The sequence below is a fragment of the Magnolia sinica genome, chromosome 1 (genome assembly GCF_029962835.1).
Source record: "Magnolia sinica isolate HGM2019 chromosome 1, MsV1, whole genome shotgun sequence".
NCBI classification, from domain to species: Eukaryota; Viridiplantae; Streptophyta; class Magnoliopsida; order Magnoliales; family Magnoliaceae; genus Magnolia; species Magnolia sinica.
The window spans coordinates 93,178,383-93,192,330 of record NC_080573.1 but is presented as its reverse complement, the minus strand read 5'-3'; positions in this window follow the sequence as shown (position 1 = coordinate 93,192,330).

Here is a 13,948-nt window from a genome sequence, read left to right as displayed (position 1 = left end):
ACTTGATGTATGCATTGTATTTAGAGGGACTATAGTGGCGGGATCCCTCCCATCTCCACGATTTCTCTCTCTCTCTCTCTCTCTCTCTCTCTCTCTCTCTCTCTCTCTCCCCCCCCCCTTTTTATTTTTTTATGATGATTGTGTGGCCCACTTGATTTATGTGTTTCATCATACTGTCCATCTATTTGGACATGGACCCCACCATGGCAGCGTGTGGGGCCCACCTTGTATCGGCATGTGTATCCTCACCGTCCAGGGATTGGACGATAGGAAGTGGATTGGCTGGGCTACCGCACATCGGCTACTAGTTGTTGTATTGACGAGCGACAAGTTCTGTGGGTCCCTTTGATCTATGTCGTCCATCTATCTGGCTGGACCCCACTGTGATGTTTATATCCGCACTGTCCATCTGGATGGTGCTATGAGGACCACCATGATGTATGTTTGTATTTGCATCGTCCAGTTGCTCGACGGTGCTATGTAAGCCCCACCTGATCATCCAGACCATCCACCTGGTGGGCCTTCACCATAACGTAAGTGTTTTATCTACCGTCCCTCTGTTCTGGACGAGTAGGGCCCACATGAATGTATGTATGAATCCACACTGTCCAGACAGTGTTGGACAGTGCTGGACCTATTTGGACAGGTGCCACGTGGGGCCCTAATATGAGGTATGTGTTGTGTCCACGCATCTGGCATTTGGATGGTGGGCCACCTTGATATATGTATTCTATCCACACCATCCAACTGTCTGGACAGTGGGCCCTACCCTGATGTATATGTTAATCCTCACCGTCCAGCTATCTAGACAGTGGGCCACACCGTGTTGTATGTGTTATATCCAAAGCGTCCATCAATAACGGTGGGACCCAATGACGTGGGTGTAATATCCACCGTCCATTCATCTGGACGGTGGGGTCCCTTTAATGTATGTGTATTATCCACCGTCCATTCATCTGGATGGTGGGCCCCCTTTAATGTATGTGTGTCATTCACCGTCCATCTGGTGGAAATCCACCTAATGCATGGGTCTTAACTGCACCGACTAGAGGGCTGGACGGTGGATACCCACCTGGAGCTGTGTTTTGATCCAAGCCGTTCATCTGTTTTGGCAGCAGGTGGGTCCCACCTTGATGTATTTACTCTATGTCCACTTCGTCCATCTATCTAGATCAGTGGGACCCACCATGAATTTTAAATTCATCAATACCATCCACCTGTTTTGCATCCATGCCGGCCATCTGCGAGATTCGCCGTGATGCATGTATTGTATATTTATGTCATCCATCCAGTTTTCCAGATCATTTTAGGGACTGGCTCACCTTGATTGTATGTATTTTATAGCCACATCGTCTGTCCATTTTGATGGACATATGGCCCACCTTGATGCACGTGTTTTAGCCATGTCGTCCAGTCCAGCTAGGACGTGGACCCCACCATGATGTATATGTATTACACACACTGTCCATTTATTTTTAGGCCGTGGGCCTCATTATCTTGAGAGGCCCACTTGATGTGTATGAGGCCCATTGGTGCAGCCCATTGATGCAGCCCACTTGTTGTATTTGAGGCCCATGGGTTGCGGCCCATTATGATGTACTAAGGCCCATGGGTCGTGGCCCGATCTAAGTTGTAAGAGGCCCATGTGCAAGGCCCACCTGTTGTGTATTTATGGACCTTTTTAATGTGGTCCATTGAGTTGTATTCGAGGCCCATGTGATGCGGCCCATCAGGATCCGTATTAGGCCCATATGAGCAGCCCATCATGGCGTGTATTAGGCCTATGTGTAGGGCCCACCTACTGTGTAATTGAAGCCCATGGGTTGTGGCCCATTGTGATGTATTCAAAGCCTATGGGCAAGGCCCACTGTGATGTATTCGAGGTCCATGAGCAAGGCCTGATGTGATGTATTTATGGCACATGTGTCAAGGCCCATTATGATGTAATTTCGGCCCATATGTTGTGGCCCATTGTAATATATTTTTGGCCCATGGATGCGGCCCATTGTGATGTGCATTAGGCCCATATGATGGGGCCCGATGTGATGTATATGAGGCCCGTTGCGCTATATATATATGACCCTTGTACGAGACCATGGGCCCACTATATGTTTGGCCCTATGAAGGCCACTCCTTGGGAGCAATGTTGGTTAAATGTCCACATTATGACCTTCCCTTAGGCCCTTTGTTCAGCCAATTATCGATGCTATATCGGTGCCGATTATCGATGCTGATTGTCGAGGCCGATTCCGATTGTCGAGGCCAATTATCGAGGCCGATTCCAATTATCGAGGCCGGTTATCGATACTGATTGTGCTTATGTGACAACATAGCATCATGTACATACCCATACTCATCATCTGTATATTTATTATGAGATGTGATTGACCATTGCATATGTCATTGGGCAGGTTGTTATGAGACTCCCTGATAGGCGGAGATTGTCTCACATGAGCACACGGTATGCGCAGGATTAATGCATGACTAGATTGTATGACTCATACATCTTGCATTGTGTGTTATGATTACTGTATGTCCTAGTGACATCAGGGTCGTGGCCTCCACAGGCATGTCATAAATGGCTAAATGGGATACCAAAAATATTTGATTCAAGCATTTGGGCACTTTGGATGTCCGTAGGTGAAAGTCCATAAACCTCTGTGGCCAGGAGACACTCCAACATCTAGACCGAGTGGATTACATGAGCGCCCGAGTGCCCAATACCAGTAAGCCACGTCTCTCAATGTGTCATGGTCGGTTGGAAGGGGGTGTGGCCTTATCCGCCCGATTCGTAGTGGGCAAAACTATGCTGAGTTTGACCAGCTCATAAATAAGTCTGTTATCGACGTGCTGAGTAGGTATTCGCTGACTACTAGTCAGGCGGATAGTGAGGTCTCTTCCACTCGCCTGGTTGCACGCGATGGGGCTGCAATCTAGTTGGGAGTGTACTAGACCCCGGTGATGATCCCAGAGATGTACAGTGCTGATTGGTGGAGCAGGAGTTGCATACTTAGTATTTTACTCATTCATTCATTCATTATCCACTCGGGTTGGTAGTGTGCAACTGATTGTTATGTACCTTTGCAATGGCCAGAATTTCGGTTGGGGCGCGCGACTAGCTTGAGATCAGGAGCTTACTACATTGATTCTATCTATCCAAATTTAAGTATGAGACTGGTTTGGATAGAAGTTCATTATGATAGGCCCCATAGCCTGTAATACCACATACTATCATCCCGACTTCACACTTCAGCTTGGTCATTTCATTCGCACCACATATTGCATTATATCCACGGCATATAACATTTTGGGTTTTTATGTTTCTACATTTTTATGACCTAGATGAAGCTGATGCTATTCGTAGCTCTTGCGAATTGCATATTGTATTACATCCTTGATATATAATATTTGGTTCATTATGTTTCCGTATTACATAACTGATTTACATTACTTTCTCAGTATATGACATTGGCTTGCTATGTCTCTTCATCGCATATCCTGGATGAGGTTGATGATATTTTTATGAACTTGCCCGTATATCTGCTTGCTCTGATATTGTATGATTCCTGGACTTACCAGTATTTTTGTCTACCCTGATATTACATTTGAGCACGCATATACTACTCACACACTTATACCACCCTCTAAGCTTTTTATAAGCTTATGCACGATAGATGCATGCAAGTGATGTTAGGATGTAGTCAAAGCTGATCAGGAGCAGGAGCATGCGACTAAGTTTTGTGAAGATTTTATTATATGCATGTATTTTTCCCTTTCAGCATTGTACTCAAATGATTATATTAGTGGATATGTGGTGATAATGTTATTGTTGTGATTTGGATATACTTGTGGTTATGCTTCTTATGAGACAAATGTACGTTGAAAAATCCTCCTTGTAGGATTCCAAGATTAGAACCTGGTGTATGGGCACTAGGAGCCAAGAATGGGGTAATACGAAGGCTATCGGCACCGGATTCGGTGATCAAAAATTTTGTAAGCCTAGTTTCCGAGTTTGGAGCGTGATAACCTCTATACCCTTGAAAGGCCTACTGATAACCGTTAATGATACGATCCTCAAGTCTCAGGAACCGAGCAGGTGGTATGGGATACTATGTCTATCCTGTTGGCATATGCTAGGGTGACGAGTTTTTCCATAGTGACCAATGAGCAACCAATAAAGCTATAAGCCTAGTACATCCAACCATAATGATGCCGCAACCGTTCCACAATTACATTTGGGCGACGACCCTTACATCATTTGTCGACGCCCTCTACCCGTCAATGGGCGGCTTAACCCTGTGTGTCTAAGACGTGTCATGTGGGTCCTTAGTGATTAGTCGATCCAGTGTTAACCTCACATTGATTGGGGATTTGTCGTCTGGGTGATAAACCTAACATGGATTAAGGATTGCAGGCACGGAGCCACTACGGCCACCCTGGGCCTAGCAATCTAGAAAAGGCCATTGATTATATAGAGATATTCCAGCTTCCCCAATCTTGCTGGATGAACGGAGTTAATTAATTCACTTGGCTAACTTGAGCATTCACCACATTACATTAGCTACGTATAGCGACTCAACGGTTGAGGTCGCGTGCTGAGGGAGTGTTGGTCATTTGTGAACGTAAGATGGAGTCGCTATGAGGGAGTGTTGGATGGCGAGGGCATGCATTATATCATAATGGCATGCATGTACATTAACAAGAGTGTCTAAGGACTATATGCTTAATTTCTTTTCATTAATTGTGCATGTAGGTATGATAACATGTGTAATTTAGAGTTAATAGAACCACTAAGTTGATCACTTACTCCCACTCTAGGATGGTGTTTTAAAACACTGACCAGACCCTATCATAGATGCAGGTACCCTAGAGTCTGATGCATTGGGCGAGGCATCCATGGACTCAAAGGAGGAGTCCTCGTATATCCAATTGCTCAATGAGCCAATGTAAGATGTTCGTGGGTCGTCAATGAGATCTTAGAGTTGACACATTTGTAAGTTTTGGACTATATATTTTGCTCAACGATAATCCCATACTCTTGATGGACATGTTTTACTAATAGCTAATTTACTTGCATTAAATTCACATTTATTTCAAGGTACATCGCACAATCTATTTTAATTCTATGAACTGCCCAAATGTTAGGTGAAATGAATTATAAAATCCCGCTTTTGCAAAGCATAAGTGACACCCGGGATATTAGGAGTCCATTATTTACTCGGCCCCCAAAATCTGGGGCATTATAACGGGGTCCTTCGTAGTCGATCACATCAGTTTAATGGAAGCTCGATCATTCTTATACTTGGTAATTGTATAACATTCAATAGAACATTAGATACCATTATTACCATTGATTTAGTATACTCATAACTATTAGTGCGTTACGATCCCCAAATACTTATGAGCCGAGCATGGTGGTATGAGACACCATGTTCAAGCTGTCGGCCTATGCTGGGGTGACGAGCCTCCCCATAGTGACCATTTAGCACTGATAGAGGTGATAGAATGTTGTTCAAATAACCCTTGTTAAATCACGCTGTAGATGGTTCTAGCCAAAGTACCGTTCGAATGACCAGGTGTGAATGGAATTGGGTGATTTTCTTTATATTGATTTAGTTTTGAGTGATAAGCCCACACCTCTGAATTGATGATTCATACTCGGTATTGGGTGATAACCCGTACATTGTTGATGCCTTAATTTGGATAAAGGGACACTGGTGAGGAGTCGCCACATGCCTTAAAGAGTCACATGATTCGGATAATGACTTATGATATAATGATAGTATCCTACCTTCGTCAACCTCTTATATGAACCGGGACTAATAATCACTTAGCTAATCATGCATATCATAGGATAGGTTACGATTTGGCTTTGGAGTCACTTGTGAGGGAGTGTTGGATTTTGAGGAGCATGTATCATTTCATTATGACATTAATATAGTTACCAAATAGATTAAGAAACTGTTTATTTATTATGCCATCATTACATGCAATCTGTTGTGTTGGTAACATGTGTAACTTGTTTAATAGTTGTGTGTTAAAGATAACTTGCCTGAGTGTATTATATGTATGAATATGTATTTGTTATGAACCTGTCAATCACTTAAATGTCTCAAGTAACAATCTTGGGGATATTTCTTAACTATGTTGGCATTTGACACCTCCTATTTGGCATATGCAAATAACTTAGGAATAGGAGCAGTCGGTGGTGCGATCATGCCCCCCAGTAGATCTCTAACTTCTTCCCACTTGGTAGTTATTCTTCTGTTCCTATCACAATTATTGTGATTTGTATAATTCTCACATGGGTGGTCACCATTTTTGGAACTGTAACTTTTAGGTGTTAGCCCTATATTATTGGATCTTGCTAGCTCTACCTCGTTTTGGTTCCACTAGGTTAAAATGCGTTACTCTAATTATTTGTGTGTGAAATGAATGTGAAATACGAATGAGGATACATGTGTATTTTATAAGTTAACACCTGAAAACTTAGCATCAAAGTCTATGTACTCGGGTGCCCGATTTTCAGGGCATTACAATCGGCCGCTCAAGCAAACGCTCAGGAGAATGATAGCAAAAGTAACCCATAGGATAAAGGAAGAAATTGAATGACTTTTGAAGGCTGGTTTCATTAGGCCTATCAAATACGCCAAATGGATGTCAAATGTTGTTCCAGTAATAAAAAAGAATGGTAATTGAGGATTTGCATTGATTTCAAAAATTTAAATTTAACAATACCAAAAGATGAATAACCGATGTCGGTGGCCGATTAGCTAATCGATAGGGTTGTCGGGCATGGAATCGTGTCCTTCATGGATGGGCATTCTAGGTGTAACCATATTTACATTGCAATGGATGACGTGCCGAAAACGACTTTAGATGTCTAGGCCCATTAGGAACTTGTTGTTGGGTGGTGATGCCTTTTGGATTAAAAAACGCAGGAGTTACATATCATAGGGCAATGCATACCATATTCCATCATATGATTGGGCGATTTATGGAAGTGTATGTGGACGACATAGTTGTCAAGTCAACCAACATAGAGAACCATGTTGCTCAACTGCGCAAATCGTTCAAGTGAATGAGGCTCCATAAGCTGAAAATAAACCCCTTAAAATGTGCCTTCAGAGTCTCAACCAGCAATTCCCTAGGTTTCTAGTGCATCAGCAAGGGAATTGAGGTCGATCAAAATAAGGCTCGAGAGATCATCAACACTCACCCACCGAGGAATAAATCGAAGCAATCATGTGATCTGTACGGATTCGCATGGTGTATTTGAAGATTTGAAAAAGATTTCTTTGTAACAACAATGGTAACATATCGAACAGTGCCATGTCATTGTATAGAGCGACCTATGGAGGAGCAATTGTTAAGGAACGATCATGGGACAGATGACAGATAAAGTCAAGTAGTGGTGAACGGTTATAGTAACTGTCAGAACGTGAGAAGGATCCAAATGGCTAGATTAAAACTATGAATAGAAGACGAATGCAAAAGGAAGAAGTTGTCTCATATCAACCCAATCAAACCAAATATTACCTTTCAATTATCTTTTTAATTACCAGTCAATTTACATTCTATAGTGTAATCCTTTACTTTCCCTACCAAACAAATTGCATTCCTTAGTGTAATCATTTACTTTTAGCCCATTGTTTACATTCCATAGTGTAATTCATAGCATTAATCAAGTAACCAGTAATTTTAGCTGTAATTTGAGTCTATGCTCGCATGTTGGATTCATTTTTTCACTCGAAAAGGTGTTTGCAAGTGTTCTTCACGACCGGTTATAAGAATTCCTTTCTCATTTTACTTTATATGTATTGAAAAGTTCTTTCATATGGAAGGCAGAGGTGTAACCCATCATCAAAGGACGAACCCTACCCTCTGAATATCGCATGATCCTATTTACACATTGAGCGAGCGGCTGAATAGGCTACCGATCTCATCAAATCTCGGTCATACACTACGTTTCTGTCTATCTTGGCGCTTGGGGTCATAATTGTTTAGTTTGAATTGAGCCACAATTTCAATTCTAGCACGCCCGCACACATGGAGATGAAAAATCATCTCGCCTCAACCAAAGACCTTGACCTCAGATACCAATCTCGGCCTCGAATATCGACCATCACCTCGGAATACAAATACACTCACAATATATTAAGATAGGATTATCCTCCGAGATATTCGTCAAGGATATCAAGAAGTCAACCACGACACGTCGGAAGGAAGTTTATTTTCGTAATACACAATCACAATCAAAGAGGCATTGCCGTATATGCCACCACCCTTAAAAGCCTATAAATACACCCGATGCTATGGGTAAAGGTACACACAATAAATATCCTGATTCTTCTATACTTTCTGCAAACCTACCGTGACTTAGGCATCGGAGGGTCCCCTGCCATATCTGACACCCCCAATGTCGATACTCCAGCTAGCAGGAGGTGAGGAAGGATTGACCGGATTTTTACATCAATAGTTTGGCGCTATTTGTGGGAACGACATAAAAGTAATTCCCATCTTCTACAGTGATTCTACAATGGCAAAAAGCGGGAAGAGGGCCTAGGCCATGATTGCAGCAGCTGCTCCTCCCACCAGCGAAGCAGTCCGTGGACCATGAAGACTCGCATTCACAACTTCAGGCTGAATCCTCACCCGCAGGCCCTGATAGATGCATGGGCAGCCACCGAGGTCTCTCTACCACCTCAAGCACCGATCGACTCGCAAAGAACTAAGTGACATCCTGACCAGTTAAGCCATGTGCCCTCTCACACCTCGAGAACTGCCATGCCCGCCAACTTCGACTTGCGTCACACATTAGAGAAAAAGAGGCATGGAAAGGCTCCCGAGGCGGTAGCCAAGAACGAGGGCCCCTAAAAGTCAGAACTCAAGGAACTGCGAGGTTAGATCGGCGATATCTACCAAGCTATCGCACCTAAATACCGACCTTCGTCGAAGCTATACTAAAGGAGATTGATTCGTCGTTTACTGACAACATTATGAGAGCCTAACTCCCGCCCAAATTCTGAATGCCACAAATCGCCCCCTACTCCGAGTTTGGCAATCCGGTCGAGCATTTTGAATCGTTTAGGGCATTGATAAAGCTCCACGGCACATCAAGCTCGGTTATGTGTCAAGCCTCCTCCCTAACTTTGTTGGAGATTGCACAAAATGGTTTCGGCAATTAAACAGAAATCCATTAGTTTGTTCGCGTAGCTCAGCAAGGCCTTCATCACTAAATTTGTTAGAGGGAAAGACAAAAGAAAGCCATTAACTCATCTTCTCACAATCACTCAGAGAGAGAACGAGCTGCTAAAAGACTACGTCATTTGTTTCGACGTTGAAGCTATCCAAGTCAACAATTATTTTGACCAAATAGCTCTGGCCTCCATGGTAGACAACCTTAAACGAGGAAAGTTCATCTTCTTCATTTGTAAGAACCCCCCAACTACCCTCGTTTACCTACTTAACCGAGCTCAAAAATATTCCAATGCCAAGGAGTTCTTTAGTTCAAGAAGAGCTACTTGAGAAGGAAACAACTCAGCTAAGGATAGGAAGCAAATGGAATAAGAGGAGCCCTCTACTGTTAACACCAAAAGAAAGAAAGAGGACGACCAAGATCGAAATAATCATACCAACCAACATTCGGAAAGTCGCTTTCATCGGTACACTCCCTTAAACACCAATCCGGAATAGGTACTTAAGAAAGTGGGCTGGTCAAGGAAACCTAACGACCGAGCTAAACCAATCAACCGAGCTTGGTAATAAGACTCATCAGCCAACCCCAACCTTCTTGACCAAGAGCGACCTCCATTTTTAAAAGGGAAAAAGGTGCTCATGATTCTACTATTGTGTTTTCTACTGCTTTAGGAGTTCTACAATAAAAGAACTTCCCCAAGTTAGAGGGAGAATTCTTTTAAATAATTTCTCGACTATCCGAACTACATGACCGACTATGAGGACTTCCCTTAGTGCAATGAAATAAAGTCCTTCATGAAAGTAGAGCTGGGCATTTCATACCTGAATCGGTAGATCCGGCCCGATCAGACCCGATCCGACCCGATTAGAACAGAACCGATGGTCAGGATCGGGTAGCATAATCCAAATCTGAATTATTTTCGGATCGAATCCGGATATGCCCTGTTCCGAACCGACCCGATCCGATTGGATCCGATTCGGACTCACCCGATCCGAACCGTATATGTATTAGTGTGTGTTTGTATATATATATATATATATATATTATTTTTACCTCCTAGTCTTTACGTTCGGCGTCAAAAAATCCCGCCCAATGTACACCTAAGGCTGTCAACTCTATCTTTCTATCTCTCTATATCTATCTCTCTCTCTCTCTTTATATCTGTCTCTCCCTATCTGTTGAAGAAGAAGACAAGTAGAAAGCTAGCTAGATGTCTTGCAGTAGATCAAATTAGATTCTGGAGCTTTACGGGATTTCTCTGGTGGAGAGAGATATACATCAAGAAATGGTATATAGCTGTATATGGAAGAGAGAAAGATAGATAGTCGCAGCAGGCATCGGCATAACGCTGTTTACGTTGTCTTGACAGTCAGACCCCAAAGTTAGACAGAAGCGAATTGGCTGGTGTAATGTTAACAAGTTTTGTAGGTCTTATCACGAGGTAAGTGTTATATCCAAACCGTCCATCCATTTGGCAATATCGTATTAAGGCTTGAGACAAAAAATAAGACAAATCTAACTATTAAGTGGACCACACTACGGAAAGCAGTGAGGGATTGAACGTTTACCGTTGAAACCCTTTTCAGGGTCACAGAAGTTTGGGATCAATATCAAATTTGTTTTTCCTCTTCATTCAGATACGTGTGACCTTATAAAATTTATTTTTCCTTTTCAATCAGGTACTTGTGACCTTATGAACAAATTGGATGTAAAATAAACATTATGGTGGGCCCTACAAATTTTTTAATAGTGAAAATCATTATCTCCGCCACTACTTATGGTGTGGTCCAAATGATCTTTGGATATGATTTATTTTTTGGATAGTGCTCTAAAATGATCTCTAAAAATAGATGAACAATGTAGATATAATAAATACATCATTGTGGGGCCCATGCAACTTTGATCTCCTTTGAACCGTTCTCACAGCTCAGAGCTCGAGGAGCGTCCGTGTTGTCTTCGCACGACACGTACTAGAGCAACTATATAGCTGGTGTTAGCTACAGACTAGCTACAGACAGGTAGTTCTTTTATTAAGCTTCTTCGAGAACCTATGTAGCGAGTGTAAAGCTCGCGTCGGGTGAAAGCCTTTCGCAACGAGTTCCTACGCTTGTAACTTAGGTGGGGCCTACAGTGATTTTTTTTGAGAAACCCACTCCATCCATCCGTTTTGTGAGCTCATTCTAGGACACAAGCCAAAAACTTATCTGGATCCAATACTCAGGTGGGCCAAAAATGTGAGGATTGAATGTTTATAGTTGAAATATTCATGTGGCCACAAAAGCTTTGAATCATGCTAGTATTTGTGTTTTCATTTCAACCCAATAGGAACGAAATTATAAATGGTAAAGATGGCATGCAAACATCACCATAGACGCCAGGAACGTTTCAACGACAGGAATTTCCCTACACATTTTCCTTTATTGCGGCCCACTTGAGTCTTGGATCCTATTCAGTTTTGGTCTCAAGTCTTAAAATGATCTCGCAAAACTGATGGAAGTTGTGGATTTCTTGCAAACATCACGGTGTGCCCCACCTAACTTTAAGTGCGGTAACTTCCTGTGAAAGGCTTTTGCACGAAATCCGCGTACGCGTTGACGTGACAAGACGTCCTGAAGTTGGCAGGTGTACCGTGCACCAGCACTGTATATTTGCATTGACGTTAGCAAATTATGTGGGTCCCATCATGACGTATGTGTTATATCCAAACCGTCCATCCATTTGGCAGGCTCGTCTTAAGGCTTGAGCCGAAAAATAAGACAGATCTAAAGATCAAATGGACTACACTTCAAAAAGCAGTGGGGGTTGAGCATCTACCGTTGAAACTCTTTTAAGGGTCACAGAAGTTTCAGATCAATATGAAGGTTGTTTTTCCCCTACATCCATGTAGTTGTTACGTTATTGATAGATTGGATGGAAAAATAAACATTGTGGTAGGCTGTACAAAATTTTTAACGGTGATTTTTTTATTTTTTAAAGAACTCAATCCGAACAGTAGCCAATCAGATCCGACTCAGTTTTTTTGACCGAGTCGGACTCAATTCGGGTCAGTCTAACGTTACAACGGATTAGATTGGGTCAGATGACCCAGACTTGGTCCCGGATCTAACCGAGTTCGAGTCAGACCAAGCAGAACTCGGACCTGGTCGAGTTGGGCCGAATCTGATTCGACTCGGTCCGATGCCCAGCTCTACATGAAAGTGCTCTAGTTTGTCAAATCACGTGAATGTTGAGACTGTCTTTAAGTGAATCCCAAGATGAAGATTTCAAGATGAAGACATCAACAAAAGAGAAACCTGAGTGCTCCAAACAGGTGAATGAAGCCTCTCTTCCTAAACCAATCCCTAAGCTATATGACCCCCATCCAACTTAACCTTACCTCAAATTCATTGAAAATCACCTTTGAAAAGCTTAAGTGTTGAACAGTTAGAATGTTAGAGGAGTAAAACATGAACTACACAGATATATTCGATTGCATCGATTTGCAATTGAAGTCAGTTTTGATTCTATCGAACATGGTTCGATTGAATCGAAGATTAGGCCCATTCTGTCTAACAACAAAAAGACCAAATGCTGAGAATTATCAATTATATCGAATGATGTTCGATGATATCGAAATTCAAACTTCAATAGAATCAAACCCTATTCGATAACATCGACTTAGGCTACTCCCTCTACATGAAATACATTTTAAAAAGTGTTCATCGATATAATCGAGTCACCTTCGAGTACATCGAGAGTAAGTTCTCGATTGTATCGGAGTGTGTTTGATTACATCGAAGATAAGGAACATTTTGTCCAGCAAGCCATCAAAGAAAATACAAACTCTTCAATCACATCGAATATGCTTCGATATAATCGAACTTCAAATTTCAATTGCATCAAAGATGATCAATAGCATCGAATATCTGGACAAAATCTTTCAACAACCAAAAGGTAATTTTCTGAAGAAAATCCTATTGGATCGAACTATCTTTCGATGACATCGAAGTGCACATCGATAAAATCGAAGGTTACTTGATAAAATCAAGCAGAATCTGTTCTACACAAAAATGAACATATATGTGTAGAGTGTCGATACAATCGAATTAGACTTGATACCATCGAAATTCAAATTTAGATGATATTGAAGACTATTCGATAGTATCGACAATAATAGATTTTTGCCCTTTTTTTTACTGTTGGTATTCTTCTTTTATAAATACCATAGGTTGCCTCTTAATAAAATGAAGTAGAATCCAAGAGAGTTTGAGCCTGTTCTTTCAAGATCTATATACCTTCTTCCTCACTCTCTCTTTCCCATTAGAGTTCATCATTCAATCTTGGCATATGCATTAACTCACCATCTTATGTGCTTAAGATTGAATTATGAACTCTAGCATTCAGTGAGATTCCAACAAACCTCCTTATAGGTCAATCATGTTATTAGAACTCTTGAATGCATAGCTCATGAGAACCTTCTCTATGTATTTAAATCATATTATTTAAATAGAGAAGAACAAAACCCTAAACCTCACAACCTCGGAGCATTCATCAGAGCATCAAAAGCAGGTTGCAGTTCAAGAGAGCTGAAGACTCTTTGTCATCATTAAAGATCTTCGCATTGTGCGAGAACGAGACTCATCCACTTAGTTATAATTACTTAGAGTCTAATGTGTCTGAAGCCATTTCCTTGTGTATGATTGAGATTTAAAGTTTGAGTGTCAAATTTGTCAAGTTCTATTTATAAGCCTCCGACAGGAGAATACGTGT